We start from the raw sequence: 20,316 nt of genomic DNA, 5'->3' as shown, positions 1-20,316 counted from the left end.
GTTTTTTATTTTAGCTATCCTCCTGGATGTGAAATTGTATTTCAGTGTCTTTTAATTTGCACTTCCCTGATAGCTAATGATATTGATCTGCTTTTCATATGCTTATTGGCCATTTGTATCTTCTTTGGAGAAATGGCTATTTAAGCCCTTTGCCCATTTTTTAATTGGGTTGTCTTTTTATGATAGTTATAAGAGTTCTTTATATATTCTAGATACAAGTTTCTCATCAGATATATGATTGGTAAAAATTTCTTCCACTCTGTGGGTTGTCTTTTCATTTTCTTGATGGTATCTTTTAAAGTATAATTTAAAAAATTTTTAAATGATGTCCAATTTATCTATTGTTGCTTATGTTTTAGTTGTAATTTCTACGAAACCACTGCCTAATCCAAGGTCACAAAGATTTACTGTTTTCCTTGGAGACTATTATGATTTTCTCTCTTACATTTAGGTCTATGTCCCATTTTGAGTTAATTTTTGTATATGATGTGAAATAGAGGTCTAATTATTTTTTTTGCATATATGTAAATGTTTATGTATACATACACAATTATCAGTCTCATTTGTTGAAAACACTAGGTCCCACCCCCACTCTGATGCTAAGAGTGGTCTTAGCATCATTGTTGAGGATCAATTGACCATCAAAGTAAGTTTATTTCTGGGCTCTCAATTCTATTCCATTGATATATATGTCTATCTTCATGCCAGAACTGTACTCTATTGATTATTATAACTTTGTAGTAGTTTTGAAATCAGGAAGTAATGAGTCCTCCAACTTTGTTTTTTGTTTTGGCTATTCTGGGTCCCTTACATTTCCATATAAATATTAGAATCAGCTTATCAATTTCTACAAAAAAACTAATTAGGATTTTGACAGTGATCACTTTGAATCTATGAATCAATCAGGGAGTACTGCCATCTTAACACTATCAAGTCTCTAATCCATGAACATGTGCTATCCTTACGCTGAGGTTTTCTTTCATTTCTTTAATAGATGTGTTATCGTCTTCGGTGTGAAAATCTTACATTTCTTTTTAAAAATTTATTCCTAAATATTTTATTATTTTTGATGCTATTATAAGTAAAATTATTTTCTGAATTTCATTTTGGATTGAACACAATTGATTTCTTTGTATATTAGTCTCGTGTCTTGCAAACTTGCTAAGCTCATTTAATAGCCTTAGTAGTGTGTGTATGTGTGTGTGTGTGTGTGTTTATGGGTTCCTTGGGATTTATGTATATATGATCATGTCATCTGCAACTAAAAGTAACTTAGTTCTTTCTTTCCAACCTGTATACCTTTCATTTCTTCTTCCTCATTGCTCTGAATAGAACGTCCAGTACAAGGTTGAATAGCAATGGTGAGAATGGATATCCTCATCACGTTCCCGATATTAAGGGAAAAGCTTTTAGTCTCTCACGATTAAGTATGATGTTAACTGTTGGGGAGGGTGGTTTGTAGATGACCTTTATTAGGCTGAGAAACCATAACTTAACGCTTAAACAGTAATTTTCATACAAAGTTGCTGGCACAGTGTTGGCACAGAGTAAGTAAGACATGAAGAACATTAATTATCATTATCTTCATCATCATTGTTGTCATTATCATCTACTTAACCATCTTCCTACTGTGGGACATTTAGATATTTCCTCTATTTTACCATTATAAATAACTTAGCAATGAACATCTGTGCTGACCCCTGGACCTTTTTAAACCAAATAGTATTTTACAATATATATGTAAGTCAAGTCATTACGCTATACAACTGAAACTTACACAGTGTTCAGATGTCAATTACATCTAATGAAACTGGGAAAATAAACAGAAATCCCCAAATCTGAAATACTATGTCACGTCAGCTTCAACTTTACTTGTGAGGCTTAAGAATGTAAAAATTCTGCCAATCCTTCAGCAGTACTTTCTTTAAATCTTAACCTCCAGTACCTCTGAATGAGACCTCATTTGAAAAGAGGGTCTTCACACAGGTAATTAAGTTACAATGATATCATTAGGATAGGCCCTAATCCAATACGACTGCTGTCCTTTTCAAAAGGGGAAATTTGGACCAAGATAGACACACGGAAGAGGAAGATGTTGTGAAGAGACACAGGAGAACACCATGTGAAAGCAAAGAAAAGGCAAAGACAGCTGGTAAACCACCAGACGCTAAGAGAGAGGCCTAGGACAGATTCTCACTCATCACCCTCAGAAGGAACCAACACTGCTAAGATGCTGATTTTGGACTTCTAACCTCTGGAACTATGATACAATACATTTCTGATATTTTAAAGTCACCTAGTTTATAGTCCTTTGTCATGGCAGCCCTAGGAAATTAACACGATAACTAAGAAAGGGAAGATGGAGATATTGGGAGGCAACAGGCAGTGTCTGTGGTTTAGGGTCTGTAAAGGAAACCTTACTTTCCATATTGGACTTCTGACACATTTGTGTTACCATCATGTGCACATTACCAGTTCTGCTCTGGGATACGGATTAGTTGTTGTCAACTTTGCATGCCTGGGGCTGCCTGGAGCCTGCTCCCCCCACCCCCCATTCATTTGCACATGTTGGGGCTGGACTTGGCATGTGGAGCTAGAACATGGTAAGGCAGTGGTGAGACAGCTGTGGCTCCAGCACACACACTCACTGTGAGATCATTATTTTGAGGCTATTTCTGTGAAAAATTAGTTTTTTAATGTCTCACTGGTGCACATCTGCATCCATCAAACACACCTGAGCACTGCTCAACACAGTCTGTTCAGTATAGGGGTATTAAAGATGAACAAGGCCCATCCTTCTCTGCAGAAACCAGTCTTGTGGGAGAGAGTGACCTGCATGTGGGCAATTATTGTATAGACAGTAGCAGTGAGGGTTCATAAAGCCATAGTACTCCCTCTGTGCCAGGCCCTGCTCTAAGCACCTAATGAATATTAACTCATTTAAGGCTCATTACAGCCCTTCGAGGTGACATTATTATCTTTCTTTTGCAGCAGAGAAAACTTACCCAAGGTTACAAAGCTACTACTAGGAGAGTCGGGATTCGAACCTAGAGTGGAAGCTCTAAGTTCTCACGTTATTCATTCTCTCTACAAAACTATCACAGCAAAACAAATAAAACGCTCCAGCAGTAAATATAGTAACAATAAATACAACTCTGGCCACGGGGAGAAAGTCTTGCAGAAACAAAGAGGGAAGCACAACCTACTCTACCAGGATGAGTTGAAGGACGTTTCCACGGAGAAACCATTCCTTAGCTGAGCCTTGAGAAAAGAATTCACTCAAACCCAACAGTGGGAAGGTCATTTCAGGTATGTGTGAAAGCAGACAGGAATGAAGAGGCTCACTGTGTTCAGCTGGCATCGGTCTATTTGTTACAGAAGTGTTCTCCTTAAAATAAGAGGGATAAAGGGAGACGGAACAGTTTTCTTAATCATTAGGTCCTCTGCTCATTTCAATTATAACTGAAATAATATTTCTTTCTTTAAAAATAAATATTTAAATTTACATTTAAAATGTTTACATTTAAAATGTTTTTAAAAGAAATATCTGATTTCTAATCGCATTGTTTCTCTGATAATCTAACCACTTTTGAGCTGACCTACAATGACATAAAAACTGCCCCATGCATGCCAAAGACTCCAAGGCGTTTTGGTCTGAGGGAACATTACACAGTAGCAGTGACTAGAGGAAGACTGTGGAAAACAGCAAACGTAGATTCTTGCCTAAACTGGAAGTTTCTAAAAATTTTCCATGAGGTGGCAGCAGTTCTTCAAGTAGTTCTGGAAAATGTGATCTTGCTTGAAATTCTCTCTCCCTCTCTCCCTCCCTCCCTCCCTCCCTCTTTCTTTCATTGCCACTAAAGAGATCACTGATCTCGTTCATACACTTGAACTTTGCCTGTTTTTAAAGAAAATTTATGATTTAAAAATACCATGATTTAAAAATTGAAACTGTTTTCACATGTTGCTTTTTTCTTGATATTTTCTATGAAATAACACAAATTGAGGTTCTCCTATCTTTCAAGGTCATCTCCAAACAGTCTAATGAAGATACAAAATTCAATTCCCACCACAGCTACTGGAAAGCAGTATTCAATTTTAGCCCTGCCAAAAAAAGTGAAGCAAGCAGTGAGTGATTTTGGCATCTGGATGTATTTCATGCTTCAAGGCCGATTGAGTATGTCCCTGACTTTCCACTCTGAATCTGGCTGCCCTGTTAATTTCTATTTCTCAGAAATTACACTGATCTCAGTTTACGCTGTGAGTAAAAAAAGAATAAGAAAAGAATCAAGCTAGCTGAATGGCAGCAGAGAACAAAAAGTAGAATGGATGAGCCTTACAGAAGAGAATTGTTTCAGACTCAGAACAAAGGGGCAGATGGATTAGGCCAGTCTGAGCCCTGGCTCCGCCTCTTACCAGATGGGCCCCTCACCTGATCTCTCTACCAGTTTTTTCATCCACGAATGTAATGACAATATCTATTCACAGGATTGTAGAGTGCAAAGGGGAGAATGTCCTTGAAAACACTTCTAAAACTCTTACGTTGGGTTGGAGTTATAGCAAATATTTATCAGGTTACCAAAATATTTTTACCCACTGGCTTTTTTTCCCTCTCCCTATCTCCCATGCAAGAAAGACAGTGGAAGTAAAATCAAAGTTACCATTCTGTTGTCAATCAGTTCTTGGCTGGTTGTTACAGCTGGCTGCACATCAGAATCACCAGGGACCCCTTGTCCCCACTCAGGGGCAATTGCCACTGTCCCTCTGGGGTGGGGCTGGATCTTGAAGCAGCCACTTCATAAACCCTCTGAATGTCCTTGAAGGGACTCTGCTTTATCCAGAGTGGTCACATGGTTTCCTTGCTGAGGACACTGCCAGCCAAGAAACCAAAGCTGTTGCTTAAATGAATCTGTTAAACAGCTGCTTCAAATTCAACCTAACAGATCCCTGGGGTATAAGGCTGGCCTGACCTCACCGAGTTAAATGGTCATACTCTCTGCGATTTGAACAGCATTTAACTAGTATCTTTGTAGAATTATTCAACATTGAAAGTCGGTATCTGTGGCCTATAATTTGAGAGATATTTAATATAATTACAAGGAACTTCTGAAATTAATGTCCAAATAACTGATGGCACTAAAAAACGACTCCAATACATGATTTCAACACCTCCCTCCTTTCCTCTTCTATGGCTACCCCGGCTCTTCCTCAAAATGATGCTTATATTCAGAAGTTTTCTTTAGCAATTTACTCTACTGTACTTTATTTGTTGCAACAGAATTTTTAAACCTCTAATGAAAATATTAGCAACTTTTGGTTAGTTTCAAGTCAAAGACATTCATTAATAAGAAATCTTCAAATATGAATATTCCAGAAATTTTCTCCATGCTATATCATCAAGAATAATTTGCCGTAATATTACTTTTCTCTGGAAGGTATCTGCATACATTTTAAATGATCTCATAATTTTTCAGAATAAACTCTACATTAAAAAAAAAACTATTCTGTATTAAAACCAAAACAATTTTCATACACCTTTACTTTCCAGGTGAATGAAACAAGGCTTTGTGGTAAAATGTGGTCCTGACATGTCTTGGTAGAAAATAAATGTGCACTGAACTTCCCCTCTTCAAAACAGAGACACTCTCTGTCCTGCAGCCTTGGAAACCAAAAAGGGGGGCGGCCCATAGTAACAACTTCTGGCCAAAAGTAGAACTTAGACTGCTAGGGTCCAAGTATGTCTCTCTTAGGGGCCACACATCCACTGGCATGTGCCATACTGCCTATCTGCAGCACATTTGTTATATTACCCTAACCGCATCGATGGCCCATCCTTACTGACCATACTCTATGCCTGCAAAAACTTGTATCTGACAACTATCCTTATACACAAAGCCACCCACTGTTAGCTCTTACAAAGCCACAAAATATTCACCATCTTATGTAGACCAAATAAATTGTTTTTTAACTGCAGTAAAAGGCACATAACATAAAATGTGCCGTTTTATCCATTTTTAAGTGTATAGGTCAGTAGTATTAAATACATTCACATTGTTGTACAACCAATCCCCAGAACTTCTTTCATCTTGTAAACCTGAAACTTTATATGCATTAAACAACACCCCATCCCTTCATCCCTGGCAGCCGCCATTCTATTTTCTGTCTATGAATTGACTACTCTAAGTACCGCATATAAGTGGAATCACACAGTGTTTGTCCTTTTTGTGCGTTTTTAACCAAAATTGTGTCACATCAAGTTCACAGTCAGAAAGCAGAAGATGTGAAAACTTAAGCTTTATGTGTAAGTATGTAAAAGATACTTAGATACCTCCTCACTCATGAACACATACTCGCAGGAACACACTTTTTACAAAACTGAACTTGGGACGAAATCCGTCTTTGGGGCCACTGAGGCCTGTTTTGTGAAACTGCTACTTTAGGTGTTTCATCTGGATAAGCAGAAGAGAGCTGTACATGTGCCAACTGGGAAGGGTCAAGTTCTTTCAAGTTATACAAGAATGGACCTGCAGAGAAGGTTCTCAGGAAACAACCTGGGCTGAAACCTGACATGAAACCAGTTGCAAAATGGAATAGCAGTCACCTCAGAGATCAAACCAGGGCCAGGTGTGTAGAGAGGCCTGGGGGCTCAGAACGCTGGCCTGGAATTTCACAAAAGACTCATCTGGTTCTGCAGGTTTGCCTTTGAGGATTTGTTCCTGTGCCTCTCAAAGTTACCTGCACCTGTGGTGCCACTTTGGCCCAGAATCAAGGTAGGCTGGATCCAAGAGGAACTGTTGAACAGGTGCCCTAAGAATTGTGACAGGAAGCCTCTTAGGAACAGCTTCTTGCTGTCTCCAAGCTAAAAACCACTATGTTCTTATTTTATAAAATGTTCTGGAAACTTTGCTCCTGGGTAGAAAGTGCTACTGGCTATCCTGCTGGTGGCAGGGGCAGAGTGGGGCCAAGCATGGGCCTGCAGCCTGAGTGTACTTCACTGCCAGGGGACACCAGCAGCCACACCCACTTGTGGTTTCTTTCCCATTCTGAAGGTAGGGAGGGCATCATGGATGTGGGTGGGGCGGGCCCTTATCGAGGCCTCAGGACTGTTATCCTTCCCCTACCCCTTTGCCTTTGTTGCTGTGTAATTTATCCAGATAGTTCTATCCTCCCTTTTACACTTCGAAGGTTTGCAAGGAACTGGCCACCTGTGCAGGGCCATGAGGGAGCACCCTGGGTGCTCTCCAAAAGGCTGCTTTTGAGGCCTGGCAGGTGGGCTCACTGAGGAGGTGCCTCCATTATAAGTCCATGTCTTTGTGAGGCCTCCAAATGCCTGCTGGGCACCGCTTCCTCACCAGCCCCATATTCCCACCCTGTCTTGCCTTCCTGCTTTCCCCAGACTTTGTTCCCTGGAGGTCCCAGACTGTCTGCCTCAGGTCTTGGAGGACTCGAAGCCCCACCTGCCCTGGAGTTTTCATGGGAGTTCCTAGAGCCCAATGTACTATTTCGCGTGGCTCAGGTATTTGGACAGATGACTTCCTTCGGGTGTTAGTGATGGCCATGGTAGTATGGGCTGGAACCGAGATGTGGGTATGCGGATGAGTGATGCGAGGATGTCCCATGTTTCTTCTCCTCTCTCCCAGAGAATCTGGCTGCTTTCTCCCACCATCAATTCCTCCACTGGCCTGAGGGAAGCTGAATGTCAGCTGGCAGGGAGCTCCTTCTCCGTCTCTCTCCTCAATCCTCTTTCCTTTCTCTATTCTCTTTCTCTCTCCCCACCCCACCCCTTTTATTTTCTCTCCCTCTCAAACAGTTTGGCAGTTTTTTAAGAGTTAAGTGTACATTTGCCCTAAGACCCAACAATCCCACTTCCATTTATTTACTCAAGAGAAGGTGCACGCAAAGACTTATATAAGAACATCCATAGCAGCTTTATCCATAATAACCATAACTGGGCACAATCCAGGTGTTCACTGTAGATGAACAAATTGTGGTACATCTATGCGAAGGAATACCACTCAGCGGTAAAAGGAATGGATCACTAACACATATAATTATAAAAAAAAATCAGGCTGAGAGAGTGAAATAAGCCTGACACAAAAAGCTACATACTGGGTGAATACATTTATATGAAATTCTGGAGTGGATAAACTAGTGACAGAAAGCAGATCAGTGACTGCCAGAGCCTAGAGTGCAGGGGAAGGGGTTAACCAAATGCAAGGGAGCACAAGGGGACTTTCTAGAATGATTGAAATGTTCTATATCTTGATTGTGGTAGGGGTAAATACATTTGTCAAAACTCATTTAACTAAACACATAAAAATGAACCATTTATCCTGTGTAAATAACATACCTGCATAGAGTTTTTGTTATTTTTTTTTTTAAAGCAGCTTATTCCAGCTTCCCTGAGTGGGTGGCACAAGTTCGCCTAGAAATGGAGGCTGGAATGACAGGCATCCTGATCAACGTGTCCAGCACAAAATACTTAGGTGGCACAGAAGGCCCATTGTGATTAGACCAGAGTCTCTCTCAAGCTCTGGGCCCTAATCTGCTTTTGGCCCTGAGCCCCAGCCAGCACAAACTGCTTGCCATTCTCTTTGGGAGCTGTGCACTTTGACACTTTCATATCTTTGACATATTCTTCTTTTTTACCTTCAATACCTCCACTCCCACCTTTTTGGCTAGTAAAGTGTGACACATCCTTCAAAGCCTGACTCAAGTGTCCCTCTCTGGGCTCTCATTACAGTTGCTGTATTACACTGTATTATAACCTGTTTACTACTCTGTCCTGCGAGTCTACAAACTTCTTGAGGTCGAGGACAATGTCATAGTTATTTCTGCATCCCTTAAAGTCCCTAGCACATCCCTAAAACATAGCAACAAAATATTCCTTGAATGTCTATTAAGCAATATGGTAGGCCGAAATAAATTTGCGAAATAAATTCTCACAGCCTCCCTAATAGATGTTCTTCTCCCCAACTTGCCAATGAGGAAAATATGACTCAGAGTGTTGGCAATGATGATGAAGATCCTGAAGGCAGAATGTGACAGTTCAATCTAGTTTCAAAGTCTGTGCTCTTTACCTTCATTCACTAGGTCAACAAATACCAAATATGTACTGTGTTCTAGGCACTGTCCTAAGTTTAGACAGCTCAGTTGCTGTCTTCAGGGAGCTTATATAGGAAAAAGCTCACAAATAGTTAGAAACATATACTGAATGGAAACATGAATGAATTCATGAATGAATGAATACAAGCTGTCTTTCCTTCCCTCTGCTGTCTGTACCAGCATGTACCAGTATGTGCAGCAAATGCCCACCATCACTCCCTGTCCCCCATCACGGCAGATGGACCTAATCCATGGAACCTTTGCACATTCCATCTCAAAGGAAGCAGCCAGCTATGGATTGAAGGGAATAGTTTGGCCAATAGATCTATAGTTCTTTGGTGGGCTTCCAGTCACAGCTGTGTTTTGTATTTTATTACAAAAATCTGGTTGGTTTTATTAACTAGGTTTATGCTAGCACTACTGCATTTTTGCTAGAATTTGATTTGGGAGTATGTGGCTACCATATACATAAGGAGCCAAACATAAGGTTCTCTGTCAGTTTATAAATGTAATGGCTCTGCTCTGCCTAGAACAGAGCTGGAATGTAGTAAATGTCCAGATATTTGTTACGAATAAGTTTTGTCCATTTTGTTTTGTGAAACTCGATTTAGAGAGAGTGAACTTTCCTAGTCAGATTAAAAAAAAAATCTTTAATTTCCTATGTCTGTCTGCAATAGTCAGGAAATAGCTCAGAGATTATTTCGCTTCACTTGAAAACAAAGTAAACCTTTATTTGGGGCCAAGTTTTATTTTTCGCCTCCTTTCCAAGTCACTGGTAGAATAGATAAAATTGTGCTATATATTTTACTTCATGCTACCACCCAGAATAACACAATTTAGAAATTAGCACCTATATTTTACTTTGTTTTTATAAGAATTAAATCTATCATCAAAATATGATGAAATCAAATTATTGCTATTTATAATCACATGGATGAATCCCATAAACATAATACTGAAAAAAAAGAATGCAAAAGAGTATATACATGCTATGATTTCACTTATATAAAGTTCAAAAAGGGGCAAATGGATCTGTGGGAAAGGAAGTCAGGGAAGTAGTTATCATGGGTGGAGGTAGTGACTGCGAGGAGCCCAGGAGAGCTTCTGGGATATTGTCATTGTTCTATTTTCTTCATCCAAGTTCCGATTACATGATGTGCTCATTTAAAAAGTTTGTAAAACTATTTGTGCACTTGCCTATATACATTAACAAAATTAAAAACACATCAAACAAAAAAAATCAACAAAAATAAAAATATGATGAAACCAAATTTCAGTACTCTTTTTATATAAAATGAGGGACTTTTATCCATTTGTGCTTTATCTTCTGTAAACCAGCAAGTGGTGACAATAAGATAAAATCTGTTTTTAGGTTTTAATTCTACTTTATGAAATAAATTGTTTCATTTAACTTAGTCAACATATCGGACCTGCTCTCCTGAGGTAATCTATATGACTACCTGTATCTATTTTAATTGCTTAATTTCTTAGAATTTTATCCAATATGATTGTTTAATTTTGTTCTTACATTTTTGGTTAATAAAGAAACAAATACATCAAACTACCTAAGAAACTGGATCCTAATTATTCACACAAAAAACAAATTGATAATAACGTGATGTGATAGATTTACTAAGGCTACACTGCCAATCATCTTATGATATTTAAATGAATGAAATCAACACATACACTTTAAGCTTACACAATGCTCTATGCCAAACATATTTCAATTAAAAAAGCAAAATCTCTTTTAAAAGTGAACAACTATGTGACATACAAAAACAAAATTTTTCCCATGGTTCATTTCCTAGTTGGCACCTTTGATTTCTTGTTTTGTTTGTTTAGTAAACAATGTTTGGGTGCTAAATGTGACTAGGTGATCACATTTAAGAATGTCACTTTGGTAAACGAGGTCCAGAGATGTCTTTGGAGTCCAGAAACCCCAAACCAGTCAATTCTGCATGCTAAGGAATTAGCATTATTCTAGTATCAATGATATTCATTTGTAAACTCCTACCTTGCGTATTTATTTTACTTTTTTTCTCTTTTAACTCTGAATATTTACATGGTTAAAAATCAGGAGTGTTCTACCAAAATCCAAATTTGTAGTTTCTCTTAATCAAAAATTCTGGTGACAGGGACCTACGTTCCTGACTGGGAACAAATAGATGGCTAATATTTAGTTTATCAGGCATCTGTCATGTGGCAGGGACTTGCACTGTCCCAGGACTCAGGATTGAAAAATGAATAAGACGAGATCTCTGTTCTCAAAAAATTAAAATAAAAAAAGTAAAATAAGAGAAGCCTACGGATATTTTTAATACAAGCTAGAATGTGATAAGTATCCTAACAAATTTATAAAAAGCCATAAAATTCCATAAAGGGAAAAATCACATCTCAATGGAGAGCTCATTGAGGCTTTTACCAGTTTTTTTACAACTATAAAATAAAATATTCTCATCACAGAAAAATGAGAAGAGTCAAACATATAAAAGACTATTTTGAAACATTCAACCATAATATCTCCACATTTTGGTATATTCCTTTCAATCTTTTTTTATGTGTATATCATAATAAAATCATACTTGTGTCATACTTATAGCTTGCTTTTAGCTGCCCAGATATGGTGTGAGCATTTTCGGTGTCATTATTGTTTCAGAGTGCTGACTTTTAAAATTGCTGTATTTTATCTTATAATATAGGTGTACCAGCATTATTTTATTTATTGTCCTATTGTTGAACATTTAGATTATTTGTACTTTTCTCCTATTATGAATAATGTAAGCTAAATCTACTTATTCAGAGAGTCCAGAAATACACCACACGTATATGAACAACTGATTTTTGACAAAGGTGGCGGGGTAATTCAGTAGTAAAGGTGGAATATAAAAAGGTGTACCCATTGTGGAAAACTGCCAGTTTCTTATAAAATTACTTACCCTAAGACCTAGCAATTCCACTGCTAGTTATTTACACTCCAAAATGAAAATATACAAACATATTATTCATAGCAGCTTTATATCCCCAAACCAGAAACAATCCAAATAGTCATCAACAACAGGTGAAGAACTAAGGAAGTTATGACATGTTTATACAATAAAATACTACTCAGCAAAAAAGAAAAACAAAAAAACCCAAATGTGGACAACAATGTAAATGAATCTCAAAAATACTGCACTGAGTGAAAAAAGACAGATACAGAAGACTGACTATATATTGAATTACTCATGTATATGAAACTTTAGGAGAGACAAAGAGCTGTACTCTTAAAAATCAACAAGTTGATTTTTAAAAATCCATTCTGTTCTCACCACACACAAAGAATACTACGTAAGGTGACAAATATGTTAACTAACTTTCTTGTGGTAATCATTTTGTAATATATACATATACCAAATCATCACATTGTACATCTTAAATTTACACAATGTTATATATCAATTATATCTCAATAAAATTGGTAAAAATTAAAAAATAAATTACTATGACCAAAAAATTCATTCTGGTGTTATGCAAAATGGAATAGGAAGCTCTAGGAGTCAGTTCCTCCTCCACTGAGGCAAACACTGAGCTGGAAAGAATTATAATTAACTATTTCAGAACTATAGAAACTAACCAAACACTTAAAACAACCAGGAGAGTGCTTGATAAGGAAGAGGCTGCTGATTCTTCACTGTGTGCACAAATCAGCTACTATTGCCCATATCTCAGCCCCCACAGTGACTGTGGGGATAGCAGCCTGTGTTCTGGGAGTAGCTAGACTGGTGCCAGGGTGGGCAGTGGCAATGTAGTCTTTAAAAATTTGAGGTTGTGTATTTTGGTTGGTCTGGTGGTTGGTTCCCTGAGGGACTAGCACAGATACTTGCCTTGGTTTTGCCCATCTTGGGTGACAGCTGCTTAGCTGGAGGTACCTATTAGAAGATTTAAGTGACTAGAACCTTCTATTTTGACAGAGAAGATGGAAATCTTTCCAGATCACTGGCTGACTAAAGAGATAATAGCATAGAGACTTTAGCAACCACATGCATTAAGGAATACACATCTTACGAAAATAGTTTGGGAAAGACACAAATGGATAGTTCCACCCTCAACAAGAAAAATCAACAATCCTTAAAAAGTGAGAAAATCAGATTTTCTAGAGCTACCATATCATAACATTCAGAATTCCATGTTTTAACAAAAAATTACAAAGCATGCAAAGAAATAGGAAAGTATGGCTTATTCATAGGAAAAAAAGAATAATCATCCCTGAGGAAGCCAAGACATTGGAATAGATATAGATATTAAATCAACTGCTTTACATATGCACAATGAGCTAAAGGAAAACATGGACAAAAAAACTAAAAGAAATTAGGAAGACAATTTTGAACAAAATGAGAATATCAATAAAGAAATAGAAATTATCAAAAGGAACTAAAGAGAAATTCTGAAATGGAAAATTGACAATAATAACTGAAAAATACAATATAAAAATACAATAACAAAAAATTCGCCTGAGGGATTTAACAGTAGATTTGAACAGGAAGAAATGATCAGCAAATCTGAAGATAAGGCAATTGAAAAAAATCAGTGTGAGAGCAACAAGAAAAAAGAATGAAAAAAAAAATGAGCAGAACCTGAGGGACTTGTAGGATACCGTCAGGAGTACCAATAAACACATCATAGTCTAGGAGAAAAGAGACAAAGGGACAGAAAAAATATTTGAAGAAATAAAGGATGAACACTTCCCATATTTGATGAAAGACAAAAATAAACGTGTTCAATAAACTCAATAAATTTCAAGAAGGGAAAACTCCAAGAGATCCATACAAAGACAAATTATAGTGAAATTGTCAAACCCAAAGACAAAAAGGAGGAGGTTCCAGGGAAGATGGCAGAAAAAGTCAAAGCAGTATTTGTCTCCTCCCAGGTCTGCATTGAAATTACAACTAAGTTATAAAATAATCAATATGGAAAATCACCTGAAGTTCAGCTGATCATAAAATCTACATCTGATAATATAAAGGAGCCACATTGAAGAGGATCCAACATAGGCAACAACCATTAGAGGATCACTTTGTAGTTCTCACCAGGTAGCTCTGAGCAATCAAAAGCAGTTGCTGACCTTTGCCTAAGGGGGAGCTTCTCTCAAGGGGCCATAAAACCAACGCGCATCTCGAGGCTGACACCAGACCACAATGAAGTAAATCCTGACTAGTTCCATTAGTGATATACACAAAGGGTGGTTGCAACAAATACACAAGCCTGCTAAGGTAAAACCCACTCAGTGGGGTCAGCCCATACACAACAACTCTTATCCTGAGGGAGCAGCCAATTTTCACAATTAGCCTGAATGTTAATCCCACCCACTGATCTACTAACAATAAAGGCTTGGCAACAACAGAAGAGCACATACAACCCACACAAAGGTCACGTCCAGAGCTCCCGGCACAAGGGATCAGGGACAGTGCACCACTGGGCTGCAGAGGACATCTTCCAAATTAGGCCATCTGGCCAGGATTGAGAGATGAAACAAATATTCCTGACACAGAAACAAAAACAGAGAGGCTAATAAAGTGAGAAAACAAAGAAACGCACCACAAATGAAACAACAGGAGAAAACTCCAGAAAATAAGCTAAATGGAGGCAATGAAATGGAGGCAAGCAACCTACTAGAGACAAAATAATGGTTATAAGGATGCTCAACAAACTTATGGGGAGAATGGATGAGCACATTGAGAACCTCGAAAGAGAGACAGTAAACATTAAAAAGGACATAGAAACCATAAAAAAGAACCAGACAGAAATGAGGAGTACAATAACTGAAATGAAGAATACACTAGAAGGACTCAACAGTAGATTGGACAAAGCAGAAGACTGAATCAGTGAATTGGAAGACAAGGTAGCTGAATACACCCAATCAGAACAACAACAAAAAAAAGAATTTTAAAAAATGAGGATCGTTTAAGAGACCTCTGGGAAAACATGAAGTGTAAAAATATCCGAATCATAGGAGTACTTGAAGAGGAAGAGAGAGAGCAAGGGATTGAGACTCTATTTGAAGAAATAATGACAGAAAACTTTCCCAACCTGGCAAAGGGATTAGACATACAAGTTCAGGAAGCACAAAGAGTCCCAAACAAGAGGAATTCAAACAGACCTACACCAAGACATATTATAATTACATTGCCAAAGGTCAAATACAAAGAGAGAATTTTAAAAGCAGGAAGAGAAAGGAAGCTAGTATAAACACAGACTCCACAGAAATACAATGAATCATAAAATACTACAAGCAATTATATGCCAACAAATTGGACAATCTGGAAGAAATGGACACATTCCTAGAAACATACAATCTCCCAAGACTGAGTCAAACAACAGAAAATCTGAACCAACCAATTACCACCAATAAAATAGAATCAGTAATCAAAAGCCTCCCAAAAAACAAAAGTCCTGGACCAGATGGCTTCATAGGCTAATTTTACCAAACATTCAAAGAAGAATTATCACCTATTCTCAAACCATTCCAAAAAATTCAAGAAGAGGGAAGGCTCCCTAACTCCTTTTATTAGGCCACCATTACCTTGATTCTGGAACCAGGCAAAGACATTACAAAAAAAGAAAACTATAGGCTGATATCTCTTATGAACAACGGTGCAAAAATCCCCAACAAAATATTAGCAAACCGAATTCAGCAATACATTAAAAATATCATACACCATGATCAAGTTGGATTTATTCCTGGGATGCAAGGTTGGTTCACTATCCACAAATCAATTAATGTGAAACACCACATCAACAAATCAAAAGATAAAAACCATATGATCAGATGAATAGATGCAAAAAAGGTGTTCGATAAAATCCAGCACCCATTTATGATAAAAACTCTCAGCAAAGTGAGAATAGAGGGAACATACCTCAACATAATAGTCGAAAGGTGGAAATAACCCAACAAATGAGGGGAGAAACAAAATATGGTATATACATACAAAGGAATATTAATTAGCCATAAAAAATAATGAATTTCTGATACATACTACAACATATAACATTGAAAACATGCTATATGAAACAAGCCAGTCACAAAAGGACAAATACTGTGTTTTCACTTTTCGAGATATCTAGAATAGGAGAATTCATAGAAACAGAGTAGAATAAAGGCTACCAGGGGCAGGGGAAGAAATAAGAATGTGGAGTTACAGCTTAATGAGTAGCTATTGTTAGGCAATGACAAAGTTCATCATGGTGAGGATTACTCGACATTGTTAATGGACTTAATACCACGGAGTTACACAGTTAAAAATGGTTTAAATGGTAAACTCTATGTTGTGTGTATTTTACCACAATAAAACAAAAACAAAATCCATTCTAAACTGAGACTTTCTCTTCAACTAGTTAGAAAGATTGAAAGAGCACGTGTTCACTATTTAGGTCAACAGTGTTAACTGGCTCAGCAGGGCTCGGAGCAGGACTGGGGAGGCTAACTCCTAAGCAAGCTCACACAAACTGAACTGTAAAACCAGAATACCTATTCACAGTTTATAATAAGAAACAGAATTGTCAGAAGGTCCAACTGGGCTTTCGTTCAAAGCCGTATGAAATTGTAAATCCCTAGGTAGGAATTTCCCCAATAATTGGCCAGGTGCCCGAGACTGCATTAGGATTCAGGAGTATCGTGGTCTCTTTCTCCCACCTCCTCACCTTGCACGTAAGTACCCTTGAAACACTCCTTCGGCCACGTGCTTCTGGGATTTACGAGGGGCGCCCAGAACCAGCATGCTTCCAGCCACGGATGAAGCCGAGAAGGCGGTGTTGGGAGCCTGTGAGAGGGCAGGGCTGCAGGTGCAGGGTGGAGGAGGACTTCCGCCGCTCCTAGAAAACGATGGCCCTGGGCTGCAAGGGAAGTGATGAGGCTGCGAGTTCTGCGCTGGGAGCCCGAGCGAGTACCTGGAGGCTACCCCACGCCGAGAGCCGCAGCGAAAAGGATGCCCCTGCGCGGGAACGCGCAGTCTACCTTGAGGCAGAGCCTTAAAGAGCCCCTGAAATGAAATGCACGGGACAGCCCATTTAAATGAGGAAGATGCTAGAGATAGAAATGTAGAAATCTTGCTATGGGAAGAATATATATGTGTGTATGTACATACATATAATGTATATCTCCCTGTCTCTGTCTTTATATCTTTTTCGAGCTTGGTGTGGGGAAGGCTTTTCCTACCATTGATTTTATAACACCGAAGACAAAGGAAAAACATAACTTTGACCATGTAAAAATGAAACTTCAATATAACAACATAAAAAGATATCACAGTCAAAAGGGAAACTAGGAAAACTGTACCATAACAACAAAAAAAAGACGATTTTCTTTCATTTATAAAGCACCCATGCAAGAGAAGACAAAAAAAAGAGAAAAAAAACACATAGGATCTAATCGTGAAAATATAAATGACATTTTGTTTGCAGAAACATAAATGCAAATGGCTATTAAAAATATGAAAAGATGCCCAACGCTGCTTATAATTAATATGCACATCAGAAGCACTAAAAAAAAAAAAATGCTACTTTCCACCAGAATTAACAGTGGCGCAATCTTTTTGGATGGTAAATTGGCAATGCGTATCAATTATTTTAGGTGCACAGATCCTTTGTGATAATTATGCACAAATGTGCTTTAAAAATATACTCATAAAAACATGCCCAATAGCAATGTAGCAAAAATAGAAGAAACAACCTAAATGTCCATCATAGGGGACTGATAAGAATAATATACATAATATACATTTTTAAAGGATGGGCATATGCCTACTATAGGCATAATTTTTTTTTGAAAGATGCCTTTAAAGTATTAGAAGGCTAAAAGAATTCCTCCCATGTTATTTTATTTTAAAAAATTTCATCCATCTTTTAATACTAATTGTAATTCTACTTCCTCCATGAAAAAAGTTCCTGCTTCATCTTCAACTTTCTTGTACTATGTCATGACGTTTACTTGAGCATACCTTGTATTTGATTCATTTATTATATCTGTCTGGATGAGATGGCTGTAGCCTAAAAATAGCAGTAGTTAAGAATTCAGGCTAGGACACAGGCCGACTTAGATTAGATTCTGGATTTTGCCTTCTGTATATTTTTGGCAAGATAACTTAACCTTTCTGAACCTTTTTAACACATGGGAAGGCTCTAAGCACCTACCACAGGGGATGTTTGTCAGCACGCAATGAGATAATCTATTAAGTGGTGAGCACACTGTTTAGCACCAAAGGAGTGCTCAGTAAACGTTAGCCATTATTATACATTTCTATAGGACAGAGAGAGTTTCTCAGACTTTTCAGAATTTTATAGGTGCTCATATTCTTTCCAGTTGCGCCTCACTCCCCCCCCCCCCCCCATTATTCAGGGGCCAATCTGAGTTCATTTGGGAGCAGAGAGCACAGTTTGCTGGAATTAATATAATCAAAGGCCCCAGGCACAATTCAGAGCCTGGCCAGCCTCCTTCCCTAGGTTCAGGGAAAAGGGAGAGGATTGAACACTTTCCCACTGCTGAAAAAACATTAAAAGTACTTGACACACTGATGGTGGATTAATTTTACATTTGAACAGCATCATTATTATTGTTTCTTTTTCTCCCTTTAATCCATCGTTTAAACATTTCCTTTATTCTTAGATGACAACTTTCCCAAGTATATCTACCTTAATAAACACAAGGTCTTGAAGGAGGTTAAAAGGGTTGTTAAGACTTATCAGACAAAGAGAAAAGACTTGGTTAATATGCAACGATAAAGAATCAAGAAACTTAACATTGTTAATATTGGAAATAAAAAGAAAAAATTTAAAGAAAAATTTTAAAATGAGCAAGATATTTTTTTAGTTAGAAACGTGGACATTTTCTTCGAAAGATATTTGGAAATGTTTCAAATGCTAACATTACCATCTGATATTTATATAACATTTAATTAAGAATTTTTAAAGTATTTTTTTATTTACATATCATCTGATCCCCCAAAGTGTCTGAAAGGAGGCAGAGGAAATAATAGATATTTTACTTTTTAAAAATTAACTTACACAATTACAGCAATATTAACATAATACCAAATAGAAGATAATCTAAATCTAAATCTGATATAGCTGTTTGACTGGTGTTACATGAATATTAGGTTTACTGCATAGGGTAGATGTTTGTACAAAAGGCATAGCAAGAGCTGGAAGGTCTATTTAGATCACATCTACATTATTAATTGTTATGAATAAATTATAACTTGGATTTAGTTTTTTTTCCCCTACCTTTGGAAAAGTACTGTAAAAGGTCATTTATCCAAGTTTCTAAATATCCAAATATTAAGTTATCCAAACAAAAAAGCTGTTCAAAAACAGTGTTTTATAATCAGTTAGAAAAGTGTTCTTGTAATAAAAAAGGTATTACCTCTTAGAATGCAGACATCATCCAACAGCTAAAGATGTCATGTCACTGTGGCCCAATCCATACGATAGGGACTGGGCATGCAAATCCTAATTGGGAACACTGATCTAAAAGATCAAACTGCTATCTTACAAATGGTATATATTTGACATCCCATTCTATATACTGTACTATGAATACCAGGGGTCCCCAACATGTTAGGAACCAGGCCGCACAGCAGGAGGCAAGTGGTGGGCCACTGAGCTAAATTGCATCTCTATTTGCAGCAGCTCCTCAGCACTAGCATGACAGCCTCAACTCTACCTCAGATCATCAAGCATTAAATTCCCATAGGAGCACCAGTACCTGGTGCCAAAAAATTTGGGGACCATTGATGTATACTGTAAAAACAGCCCAAGAAATTAGACTTAGAAAATTTTGGGCCTTTATTGAGCAGTTATGAGAAAAAAGATCTTTGTTTACTATTCATCAAAAGACTAGATGCATTGAGAAAAATAATTGTGTCAAGAGTATCATAACTTTTGCTAGAAATATGGTTTTGGGCAATTTAAAATATACGACAGAGTGACAAAAAGATTCAATTATTCAGTTTGAATTCAAATGAACATATTTAAAAAGAGCACTAAATAATCTCAACAACTATAACTTTTACCAAGTGTGTAAAGTGTGGTTCTGTCAGCATGTGTGGGTCACATGATAACAGAGAAGGTCCACTCCTGATACCAAGTATTAAGAACCCAAGGAGATGGTGATTATTCTTTAGGACTGATGAAGACACTCGAATACCACTAGATCACTTGCTATTTAAAAGCAGTCAA

This window comes from Rousettus aegyptiacus, unplaced genomic scaffold, assembly GCF_014176215.1.
Source record: "Rousettus aegyptiacus isolate mRouAeg1 unplaced genomic scaffold, mRouAeg1.p scaffold_m13_p_8, whole genome shotgun sequence".
In the NCBI taxonomy this organism is placed as follows: Eukaryota; Metazoa; Chordata; class Mammalia; order Chiroptera; family Pteropodidae; genus Rousettus; species Rousettus aegyptiacus.
This window is presented reverse-complemented; position numbering follows the sequence as displayed.